At 36.8% G+C, this 12557-nt stretch overlaps 1 non-coding gene across 1 annotated transcript; it reads left to right on the top strand.

The window, feature by feature from the left end:
- Window positions 1–9951: 9951 nt before the first annotated feature.
- Window positions 9952–10058, top strand: LOC122098217. The gene has a single exon (XR_006145689.1). It is a non-coding gene; the product is annotated as a U6 spliceosomal RNA (small nuclear RNA).
- The last annotated feature ends 2499 nt before the right edge of the window (window positions 10059–12557 follow it).

Below are 12557 nucleotides of genomic sequence, written 5' to 3'. Positions count from 1 at the left end.
GTACTGCAGACATTGTAATAAGTGGAAAAAATGATTGAAAGTATGATGGGTCAGTGGTAATCCTTTAGAAACTAAAATTTCCCCAAAATCTTCAGATGTATTCTTTGGATATAAATTACAAATATATGTATAAACATACAGATAAAATATGAACATGTTATATATGTAAATATACGAATATACTATAAATAAATCATATATTTAGTTTAAATATGTATCATATATATTTATACATATTTAAATGTAATTCATCTCATCATATATATATATATATATATATATATATACACACACACACACACTTTTCTTTCTTTTTTATTTGGTCAGTCATGGGGCTCAAGGCCAGCACTCGATCACTTCAGACATAGTGCCACTTACGGATTTCTGATGGTTTATTGGAGATAAGAATCACATAGTCTTTCCTACTTGGGCTGGCAATGAACTGTGATCCTCAAAAATACCTTAAGTGCCTAGCAAGACAGCACTTTTTCCAGATACTATATGTGCTGTGAGAGATTTGCAACCTAAGCAACTGTGGAAAATATTGGAACCAAAACATAACTGACATTTGCATGAACCCAGTCTTCTATGATAGAATTATCAAGGCCAATCTTGGAGATTCTTGTTAGGGTCATGATGAAAATTTTTTAGTTTAACTTATTTTTTAGTTTAACTTATTTTTTAGTTTAACTTATCTGACCTTTTCTGCTTGACTCAGACATATACTAGATATTGCAAATAAGGGAAACCATGGGACCTATGTTTCTTTGGGCCTGGATTACTTCACTTAATATAATATTTACCAAGTCTTTCCATTTCCTAACAAATGGTTCCTATTTCCTATAAAGTAAATCAAGCAGAGAAATCAGGTTAAGAACTGAAAGAGCCTTTGAAAAACTCTTTGACCTTGAAAATTGTCCTGGGTATGAATTTTTGGAGAAATATCCCCATTCAAAATAGAAGGACGCTTTTTTTAATATTATGTTGGTACTGGGTTTTGAACTACTGGCCTTGAGCTCTATCTGGGCATTAATTCTCAATGTTGGGACTATACCACCTGAGTCACACCTTCATTTCTTCCTTTTACTACAAGTGGAGAAAAGAATCTTTTAGGTTTATTCATTTGGAATAGCTTGGAATTGCAATTGTCAAATTTGACCCTACCTAGTAGCTAGGTGGAAGCCACTGGTGCTCTACTAAAGCTCACTTCTTTTAAAAATAAATAATCACAAAAAGGAGAAAAAATATTTGTTCAATGATTTATGTGTTGTCTGATAAACCAAATAACTTGCTACTGGAAGATAGAAAGTGAGAAGTTAGAGATGATTACGGAGGACAGAGAAAAAAGGAATGAAGAAGGGAAGGGAGAGTAAATGAGGAGAGGATAGGAGAGGAGGAGAGAGCTGAGTAGAATTGCCTATAAGGTATTATTGGACAATCAGTGCCTTTGCATTTATATAGCCAAAGCTTTATATTTTTGGTAGTAGTAAGTTAAGATATAGAAAACCAATTTACAGCTAAAAACCTGTTAGTGTGCTTCCCTCTGCACCAAGGGTGCCAGAGTGAGGTTACTGTTACAGAAAAGGAAAGAATAATCAGTTCAAGTGATTCTGAGAAACAATAATTGACATGCCAGGAATGCTCCCTTGTATGGTGAAATCTAGTATTCCTCTCAACAAGAATAGCAAAACCAGAAGAGGAAGGAGATATCTGAGTAATAATCATCTTTCTGTTTACCCTCTTCCCTTGGCCTCTCAAACAATAAAGCCAAAGGAGACTTAACCTGAGCTAGTGGGGTAAATGGGGGAAAAAAGTACAGCCTAGCTTAATGTGAAAGTTTTAAAATAATTAGGGCAGCGTTTCAAATACTGAAATAAAACGTTTGTAATTATTAATAAAAAATAACTCTAAATTTATCGAAAAGTTAGAAGACTAAAGGGCTCACTCCATAGTGGAATCTGCATAATTAAACTGACTTTTGCTACTATCAGACAAAGAAGACCACTCCTAAACTTCCAATATTAGGTAAATTACCTTTGATATTCACTTAAAATGTGTGACTATGATGCAGAAGACATAACTCATGTAACTGTAACCCCTCTGTACATGATTTTTACTATAAAATGTATAAAAATTCGGAAAGTGGAATGATTGACAATGATCCAGATGTATTGTCCATTGAAATGCACATACACATTATTCAACACTGACAATATGGAGTGAAACCCCTTTGCATGACTTGCTAAAGATTAAAATTTTTTTTGAAGTTTTAATATTAAATGACCAGTACATAAACCTTTAGAGATAAATAAGAGGGTAGCATTGACATATTATTGAGTCTTGTGCTCCTTTCAATACACAAAAATTAATGTGTCAAGTATGCTGCAAATGTAAATTGTAATTTGCCAATTCTTTTTGCAAATTGCTCAAATTATAGAAAACCAAATTCTGCTATCCTTTCAATCCCACCAAAAATTCATATAGACCTTTAGGTTTCTCAGTTGTTTCTAAATATCTTAATGTAATGCATTGAAACCAACACTAAATTCTTTTAAAATCCTCTCACTCGGACATAGGTATGGATAGATAATTGATGTGTGCAGAATCAGAAATATTCAGAAGGCTGTAAATGAATGCTTAGTAATTTTCTCTCTTCTGTGTCATAGAATACAGCCTGTCCTTGTTAGGAAAATTTAGGAGAATGGAAAAGGAATAGGACGGACTTCATCATGAATAGACGAGGACTGTTTATTTTCAAAAGCAGGTTTGGAGGTTGTGTGAGGGAGCTGAAACAGGATCTGAGTTTTTATAGGAGGACTGAGCAAGGAGGTAGAGGTTAATGAAAAGCCCCTAGGTCAAGGAAAGTGGAGGCCTTTCAGTTTGGCCCACAGTGGGATGTTTACAACTCGGATTATATGGATTGCCCTGCTTGCACATAAAAGGAGTTCACACATACCTGGGATTTTGCCTGTATTGTGTATGAGCCTGGGACAGCAGGGTGGGGGTCAATCCTTCATATTCCATCTTTAGATACATAAAATGATAGGGCCAATTGGGGAGAAGCAAGTTCTTCATATAGGATCTTTGGATACATAAAAAGAATTGGGCTGAGAGAGGAAAATCATGCAGTTATGAGAACAAAGCAGATTCCATCATTTTGAACCCTGGAGTATAAAAGGTGGAGGGTCATCATGGTCTTTTCTGTCATAAGTGTGTCCAGGAGTCACTGGGGCTGGCGTCTTCAGGTCCAGGTCTGTGCTCGGTCCAGACCAGTGTAAGCAAAGCCTCTGGCTGCCTGCAGTAATCGGATGTCCTTGGCTTGGTCCCAGGTTTGAGTGAGGGCTGTTAACTGTTAGAGAGAAACTTGAAAATACTGAGATCAGGCAAAAGGCTGACAAGGTGGCAGGACTAGTTGATATGAGTGACATCAGAAAACACAACCAGGGAATAAACCAGAAAAGTTCCATTTGGATCATGAGCCTATAACCAGTCAGAAACTAGGGCTGAATTGGAGTAGTTAAGGGCCTGGTGAGAGACCTTGATCATTTCCTATAAGTAGCAGGTAACAAAGGCAAGAGTGTAAATTCCTGTGCATTTATGAGTTAGACAGATATGGACATTAGATGGACAAGATTCTCAACTTGTTTCTATTGACCTCCTGGATCTGGTTAATTTTGAAAGGGTAGGCACAAAGTGGCTGATGTAACATCTTTTCCTCTTATTCTTTTCCACCTTGTCCTGGGATCTAGGTACTTGTGGCTGGGATATGAGCTTTGAACTCAAGGCCTGAGCATTTTCCCTGAGCAATTCTGCTCGAGGCTAGCATTCTACCACTTTGAGTCACAGGGCCACATTTAGCATTTGGCTGGTTAATTTTTGAGCCAGCTTCTACCCTGGCTTTTTGATGGTTAGTTGGGAGATAGAGTCTCAGGGATTTGTCTGCTTGGGCTGGCTTTGAACTGCAATCTTTGCCACAAAAACCCTTTATAATTTCCAATTAAAGCAACAAGGGGATCAGTGAGAACAAGTAGAGTTTATGTGCACCCTGCCAAGAATTGATCAACAAATACTTGCCAGAACTCTGCAATGACAAAATTCAATAGATGGGATGAGAGTTTGAGCATAGCCTGTATGCCTGGAAAACTTGATAACTAAATTGTATGAGAGGCTCTCCTGGCCTATACATGTTTCAATAGTATAACAACATAGCTGTCTTTTTCATATCAGGATGAGTAAGGTTTACAGAGAGTGTCCCATAAGAGTCTTAGTGTTTGTAAATCTAAATCAGTATTTTACCAAGAATCAGCTTTGTGTGATGGAGTCAGGCAGGAGTCCAGTGTACCATGGTGGAGGTAGGATGGTCCAGGCAGGATCTGGGCAAGACCGCCTCCCTCAGATGAATTGTCAAAACTCCTGTTTAGTTACTTACAAAATTATACACAGACGTTAAAGAAACGACTTTAGATGGACATAGAGAATGACATGATAGTTTTAATGTTAAATCACAGCCAAGAATTACTTACCAACTTTACTCACAAGCTGTCTTTTAAGGCATAATCATACCATCTCCTATACTCGAAGTTTCTGGGGACATAAACAGATATGTGGAACAAACATTTTAAGACAATTCTTTCCTCCTTACTGGTTTGTTTTTCATCACAGCTAGCTAGGAGCTGAGCTGGGTCTCATTCCTTTTACTACTACCCTTGAAAAAAGGTTTTCTTTTAACAAACAGCAAATTTGATAGGAAGTATCACTATCAAGACATAGAAGAAGATAACTTGCTACACAGTTTTTATAATGAGATTATGTTGAACATGTTTTCACACACACACTTTTAAACTAAAGTTCTAAGATGCACTTGGGTTTTTAAAAAATGAAAATCGGCCATACGTTTTTTTGGAATTCCAGTGACAAAGTGATATTTTTTTCCCAATATGATAAAACCACGTGGTCAATGTCAGAATAGTAGGCAATACCAAACAAAATGCAAGGCAAATTTTGACAAACAGAATTTCAACCCTTAAACAAACATTGATAACAAGAGCAGAAAACTTTAAATCAAATTTGGTGATGAGGTGGATTAGTATATGAATTAAATATTTTAACCCTTAGAAGAGTGAAGAGGAGAGGGGAGTAAGGTTGGTGGAATAATGGGGATTGTAGAAAAACCCATCATGTGGTATTAGTCTCCCCAGATAGAGTGTCTTGTACATCTCATTGCTACAATGGGTCAACCTGTATCCTTTCCTTGTATCTTAAATGAAGAAATGCTGGCTTGATTTATGTTGATTCTACTTGTGTAGACACACCAAAAATCACTCGCCAAGTCCAAAAGCACACAAATGAAATGCATCTTTTGTCAGTTGGTATAATTGTATTCTACACATTTATTGACAGGATACCAATTATTCTCAAATTTTAATACATTACAAATACTTTTCTTATTTTCGTGGCCAGGAAATGCAAGACCTTGGTCAGCTTTTTTCACTTTAGACTTATCACATGGGTTGGTTAAATGTTGACCTGAGCTCCAGTCTTCTGTGGACTCACTCATTACTTAGGAATTGATGCTGGCTGTTGGAAAAGAGCTCAAGGAAAGATGCCGTGTAACTTTATTCATTACCAGGATATTCTCCTACTGTTTTGGTTGTTGAGAGTGTCTACAAGAGCAAGCATTCCGTGGGAAGCAAGGAGACACCATATAACCTATACTTACTGAGATTTCTGGGTGATTTATTATCACTTGTACTGCATTTGCAAGTCAAATCTGTCAAAACCTACCGATTTTAAGAGATAAGAGAAGTGCTAAAAGAACTCTTAGAGACAAATATATCTTCAACATATTTGGTTCCAAGCATTCCGTCTAGGGCATATTCAACAAGTAGTGAAACTTGTGTTGGCTGTATCTATACGTCTTTCTCCATGTGTGCATGTATACATATGTATATGTATGTGTGTATTTGTATGTAGAGCAATATACATGTGTACATACATAAGGGCATATACACACATATATGCATATATAAATAAATAACATATATAAATATATATACATATATTTATATATTTCAGGTGTTTAGTGATTTAATCTAGACTTCCCAGCACAATGTCATTCTCACAAAGTGTACATGATAAACTGCTCTGAGGATCTGTGCTCACTTCCCCCACTTCCTTGTTTTTCATCCCTGTGAACAACTTTGGCCTACTTTCCATAGGATACCTTTGTTTTTGTTACTTACTCATAATAAAAGAAAAAGGTTGCTTGTAAAAGGAAAAGGTCTTTAGGACACAGGTTAAAAGTATCTTATCCATCCCAATGATTCCTATGAGGAAAATTTGTAATAGTACTAAAAGTGAACAGGAATTCCTAGATCTGTTGTTTCGCCATTTAGAATGGCAAAGGATAATATCACGTCACTCTTATAACTCTTAAAGAATGCAAGGGTAACTGATGGTCCCTGTCATGTTCCCAAAATCCCAGTGGGTCCTGAAAGATAATAGTAGCCCAGCAGAAATTCTAAGTAGCAGACATGGAGCATGAAAGAGAAAGAGAGGAAATAAGAGAGAATGAAAGAGAGAAATATCATAATACTGAAAGTGCATAACAGATAAACAAGAGCTGTATGAGAATATTCATACTGCTATCTTTAGACTCTACATGTACATTTGAAGGTATTTGATGTATGATAACCCATCAACACCACATTCCTCAGCACCACATAAGCAGAAAAAGATGGAAGTGATGCTGTGGCTCAAGTGGTAGCAATAGCCTTGAGATGAAGAGCTGAGGAGCAGTACACAGGACCCAGAGTTCAAGCTCCACAACCAACAGAAACAAAAACAAAAAACTAAACACAAAAACCGTCACTCAATTTTGTGGCCTCAACTCTGTAAAACCACTGCTTCAGCCTAGGGCTAAGATTTATGCGTGGACATTTATCAACACTCCTGATTCAAACTCTACTTGAGAAAATTTTAATCAATATTTTGTTCTTAATTTTGCTCTTTGTAAATTCGCATGCACCTATAAAAAATGGTATGGCCGGGCGCTGGTGGCTCACGCCTGTAATCCTAGCTACTCAGGAGGCTGAGATCTGAGGATCGTGGTTCAAAGCCAGCCCGGGCAGGAAAGACCGTGAGACTCCTATCTCCAATAAAGCACCAGAAAACCGGAAGTGGCGCTGTAGCTCAAGTGGTAGAGCGCTCGCCTTGAGCTGAAGAGCTGAGGGACAGCGCCCAGGCCCAGAGTTCAAGCCCCACGACCAACAAAAAATAAAAATAAAAAATAAAAAATGGTATAGCCATCCCAGTAACATTCTCAAAGTATCTTGTAATGATGACTTACAAAAAGTTATATTATATTACAACAAGGAAAACAATGCTACAAATAAAGAAAACCAATAATTAAATATTAATGATTAATAAAATAAAAAGCAAATACCATTGTTTCCAGTATTTGAAGTGTACTACATATTAGATTTTACTATTTTCTCATATTCCTGTACATTTAAAACTGGCTAAGATTATGATGTTCAATAAGAGTTTTATAGGCTATGAGTAGTCTTTAAATTTACCCTCTAAGATTAGTATTTATGTCTCATCTCATCATCTGTATATGGTTTATATAATCATTTTTGTTCCTGACTAACATATAAAGTAAGGAAGCCTTAAAATTTTAACAGAAACTGTGTAGTTAACAAAGTCTTGCTTGTAAACATTTGGGTAAATGCCCAAAAGTGGGATTGCTGGGTCATAGGGGAGTTCTACGTGAAGTCTTTGAGGAACCTCCATACTGCTTTCCAAAGTGGATGAACAAGTTTACATTTGCACCAACAATGAAGTAAGGTTCCCTTCTGTCCACATCCCATCCAGCATCTGTTGTTGTTAGAGTTCTTGATTTTTGCCATTCTAACTGGAGTGAGGTGGTATCTCAATGTTGTTTTGATTTGCATTTCTTTTATGGCTAGGGATGTTGAGCATTTCTTCATGTGTTTATTGGCCAACCTTCTTTCTTCTACAGAGAAGTTTCTCTTTAAGTCTTTCGCCCACTTGTTTATTGGGTGGGCAGTTGTTTCTTTGAGGATTTGTTGTTGGGGGATTTAATTTTTTGAGTTCCAAGTATATTTTAGATATGAGACCCTTGTCCGTTGAATGGCTAATAAAGATCTTTTCCCAATCCGTGGGCTTTCTCTTGATCTTGCTAGCTATGTCCTTTGCCATGCAGAAGCTCTGCAACTTTATGCAATCCCATTTGTCCAAACTTTCTTTGATTTATTGTGTTTCCGGGTCTCTATTCAGAAAATTTCGGCCTGAGCCAAGGAGACCTAGGGTTTCTCCTATTCCATCCTGTAATGTTTTCAGAGTGTCTGCTTTGACTTCAAGGTCTTTGATCCATTTGGAGTTGATTCTGGTGCAGGGTGATATATAAGGATCTAGCTTTAGTTTTCTACAAGTAGTTAACCAATTTTGCCAGCACCATTTACTGAAGAGGCTGTCTTTGTTCCATTCTATTGTTTTAGCTCCCTTATCGAAGATTAGATGGCTATAGGTCTGCAGGTTCATTTCTGGGTTTTCAATTCTATTCCATTGGTCCTGAGGTCTGTTCTTAGGCCAATACCAAGCTGTTTTGATTACCATGGCTTCATAGTAGAGTTTGAAATTTGGTATTGATATTCCTCCAGCAGTGTTCTTTACCCAAATATTTACAAACAAGATCTCACTAAAGCTACCAGCAAATCTATTTTTATTGCAGCATTATTTACCATAGCTAAGATATGCCCCTCAGTAGATGAATGGATCAAGAAAATGTGGTATATATACACAATGGTATTCTATGCCTCCATCAGAAAGAATGACATTGCCCCATTTGTTAGGAAATGGAAAGATTTGGAAAAAATTATATTAAGCGAAGTAAGCCAGGCCCAAAGAAACATAGGACCCATGGTTTCCCTTATTTGCAATATCTTGTATATGTATGAGTCAAGCGGGAAAGGTCAGATAATGTGATGCTAGGAAAATGAACCCTTAGATATGTATTTTAATTTTGTTTCTTTCATGCATGTGTTTCTAACGCATTTATAAGATTATTTCTTAGTTGCTTTGTATGTCCCTCCCCCACAGTATAATCCCTGCTTTCACTTTATTTGATGTCAGTATAACTTGTGGAGGAGATGGGGAAAAACAAGTCGTTTAAGTATACAGGTGGACCTGTTGCGACAATGAAAAGTACAAGTTGTCATGTCCAAAACGATCTTTACAACGTCGGTGCGGGGGGGGGGGGGGGGAGGGGGAGAAAGATTGGGACTGGGGGGGAGAGGGGAGGCTGGGAAGGGATGTGAAGGGTAAACAAAGGAGGAGGCTGCAATGCTTGGTAAGAAATGTACGTATTATCCTGCCCATGTAATTGTAACCCCTCTGTACAGTATGTTCACAAATAAAATAAAATAAATAAATATTAAAAAAAAACAAAGTCTTTACTCTTCGCTGTTTCTTCATATAAAGACTTTGCAGCTTCTCATTAGTAAGGTTTCTATAAACTCTGAAATGTACATACATAGTAGTACATGTATGCCATAATAAATCTTAAATACTTTATAGAAATGTTATATGACCTACCAAACAATCTTAATTTTGGCATATAAGCAATTTCCCAAAATTAAACATATTTAAAACATTAAAACTTAAAAAAAACTTAACACTTGCTGCAGTGTTCATTATGATAGTTGCCTTGTATAGAATAATTGAATTCCTCCACCTACACATCTATTGAACAACAAATATGTGGAATTATTTTGTTTTTGACATATCAATCTTGACTTTAGTCTTAAATGTGTGCTTATGTAAGAAATACATGGTTCTAAAATTTCACAACAATTCTTTTGAACTTATTTTTTGTTGAATTGTCTAGTTTAAGAAAATAAATTCCATTTTATATATAAAAAATGTTCTGTGCTCAATTCAACAGCACATACACTAAAATTGGAACAATACAGAGAAGATTAGCATGGTCCCTGTGCAAGTATGACACGCAAATTCGAGAAGCGCTCCACATTTTTACAATAACAGATGCTGGAGGGGATGTGGCCAGAAGGGAACCCTACTTCATTCTTGGTGGGAGTGTAAACTTGTTCAACCACTTGGAAAGCAGTATGGAGGTTCCTTAAAAGATTCCACATAGAGTTTCCGTCTGACCCAGCAATCCCACTTTTGGGCATTCACCTAAATAGTCAGCAAAAAGACCATATTAAAATTATCAATACAATTGTGTTTCTTGCAGCAGTATTTCCTATAGCTAAGATATGGAACCAACCCCGATGTCCCTCAGTAGATGACTGGATCAAGAAAACATTGTGAGTTTGTGTGTGTGTGTGTGTGTGTGTGTATGTGTGTGTGTGTGTGTGTGTATGGGAATTCTATCATCCATCAGAAAGAATGAGATCGCCTAATTTGTTACAGAATGGAAAGTCTTGGAAAAATTATATTAACTAAAATAATCCAAGTCCAAAGAAACATCAGTCACGTGGTATCCCTTATTGGCAATAATTAATATATGCTGTGGATAAGCAGAAAAGGTCAAAAGCTATGTGCATATGAATAGACAAGGCGATGTTAAGCTAAATGAACCCCAAGATAGGGACATAAGTGGTTTTTTTTTCTTGCTGTTGTTTCTAAAGTATTTATAATGTACGATGTGAATTTTTTTTGGTTTTTATATGGTCCTCCCACACAGAAATAAACATTTTTTACAGTCAATCTTGAAAAGCCGTCTTGATAGACCATTTCTGTAAGTGGCATCAGAATATGATTAATGGCTTTGCAAGGATGCCAGATTGCCTCATTTTGAGACAATTAAAACAGGAATTTAGTCAGCTGTTTTTGTATCATTAGGACAAAAACCCATTGACGCTAGTCCAGGTGATCACTGAGGCCCAGAGAAGCTAATACTTTGACTAGTAATCCTAGACCCCTATAAACAAAACAAAACAAACAAGTAAAAAACTCCAGTAAGCAAGGCCAGTCAAGGCACCTATCACAGCCTACATGAAGTCAGTCAAAAAACTGAAGCTGGGACTAATTTAGCTGTTAACTAATAAATTTTTTATGAGGCAGGCTGAAATTAAAGACTCCTGAGAGAGGGTAGGAAAGACTGATCAGAGGGACTAAAATTGGTCACACAAAGATTGGAAAATAGAATTCCTTATAAAACAAATAAATAATAGAAAGCCTGTGTATGTAAGAACAACAGAGAAGACCAATTCCAGAAATGCACATTTTCTGAGAGGTCAGCTTAATGAATTATCAATGGAAATTTTTGAAATCTTAAATATTTGACCCATGTGGAAGAAGGACAATTGCTCAAGAGAAAGAAAAAGTCATCACTCTGTTAGGAGGTCCCATATCACATTAAGAAGTAACCAAGTACATATTTGTAATAAAAAGAGAAAGCAATTATTCGAAATGAGGGTTTCATTTGTTTTGATGTAAATGTTTTTGATTTAGGTGCTAGCGATTACCATACAATTGATCCAGTCCCACAGTTGAGTTGACATTGACTGCAGTATTTCCACATGAAGGAAAAGAGAAAATTTACAAATGTCAGATCAAATGAGTTGAGGATGAAGTGTTCTAATAGTAATATCTGAGGTTTAGACACAGGTGAAGAGGTGGATTTTCTTTTATAAAAATCCCCCATTTTTGCCTGGTGACAGTGGCTCACAGCTGTAATCCTAGCTACCTAGGAAGCTAAGATCTGAGGACTGCTGTTTAAAGCCAACTTGGACAGGAAAGTCCCTGAGACTCATCTCCATTTAACCACCAGAAAACCAGAGGTGGCAATGTGGTTCAAAAGGTAAAGCATTCATCTTGAGTTGAAGAGCTCAGGGACAGTGCCCAAGCCCAGGCTTCAAGCCCCTCGAACAACAACAACAACAACAAAAAGTCTCCCTTTTCTTGGACTGCCTACAGCTTTTCCTAACATTCAACAAAGAAGACATTTTATCACCCACTACAAGTAAGTCCTATTTTAGCTGTTGCAAATAGAAAGATTTTGTATCTTATGTGAAAAGGTTCATATTTGGGGAAACAAATACCAACAGTTGTAACTTTTTTTCCAGTCCTTGAACTCTGGGCCTGGGCCCTGAACATGCTTATACTGGTAGCTTTAATGTGAGCTTGTTTGTTATTTATTGGATTACTGCCCATGAGAGGAATTACTGTGTCATAAGGAGATCTGTTTAGTCTTTTGCAGAAAGTCTGTACTGCACTTCAGAATGGTTGAACAAATTTAATTTCCCACCAACAGTGTAATAAAGTTCCCATTTGGCTATATCCACGTTAGCATTTGCTACTGTCAGTTTTCTTGATAATGGCAATTCAAACTGGAGGAAGAATCTCTCTCTTTTTTTAATTTTTATTTTTTTATTGTGAAAATACTGTACAGAGGGGTTACAATTACATGGGCAAGATAGTGAGTAAATTTCTTATCAAGCATTGTAGCCTCTTCCTTTGTTTAACCTTCCCATCCCTTCCCATCCTTCTTTCCCCCTCACCCAATC

The sequence above is a fragment of the Dipodomys spectabilis genome, unplaced genomic scaffold (genome assembly GCF_019054845.1).
Source record: "Dipodomys spectabilis isolate Male_0828 unplaced genomic scaffold, ASM1905484v1 ptg000464l, whole genome shotgun sequence".
NCBI classification, from domain to species: Eukaryota; Metazoa; Chordata; class Mammalia; order Rodentia; family Heteromyidae; genus Dipodomys; species Dipodomys spectabilis.
Note: the sequence above shows the minus strand (reverse complement) of the source record. Positions and strands in the feature narration are given on the sequence as shown.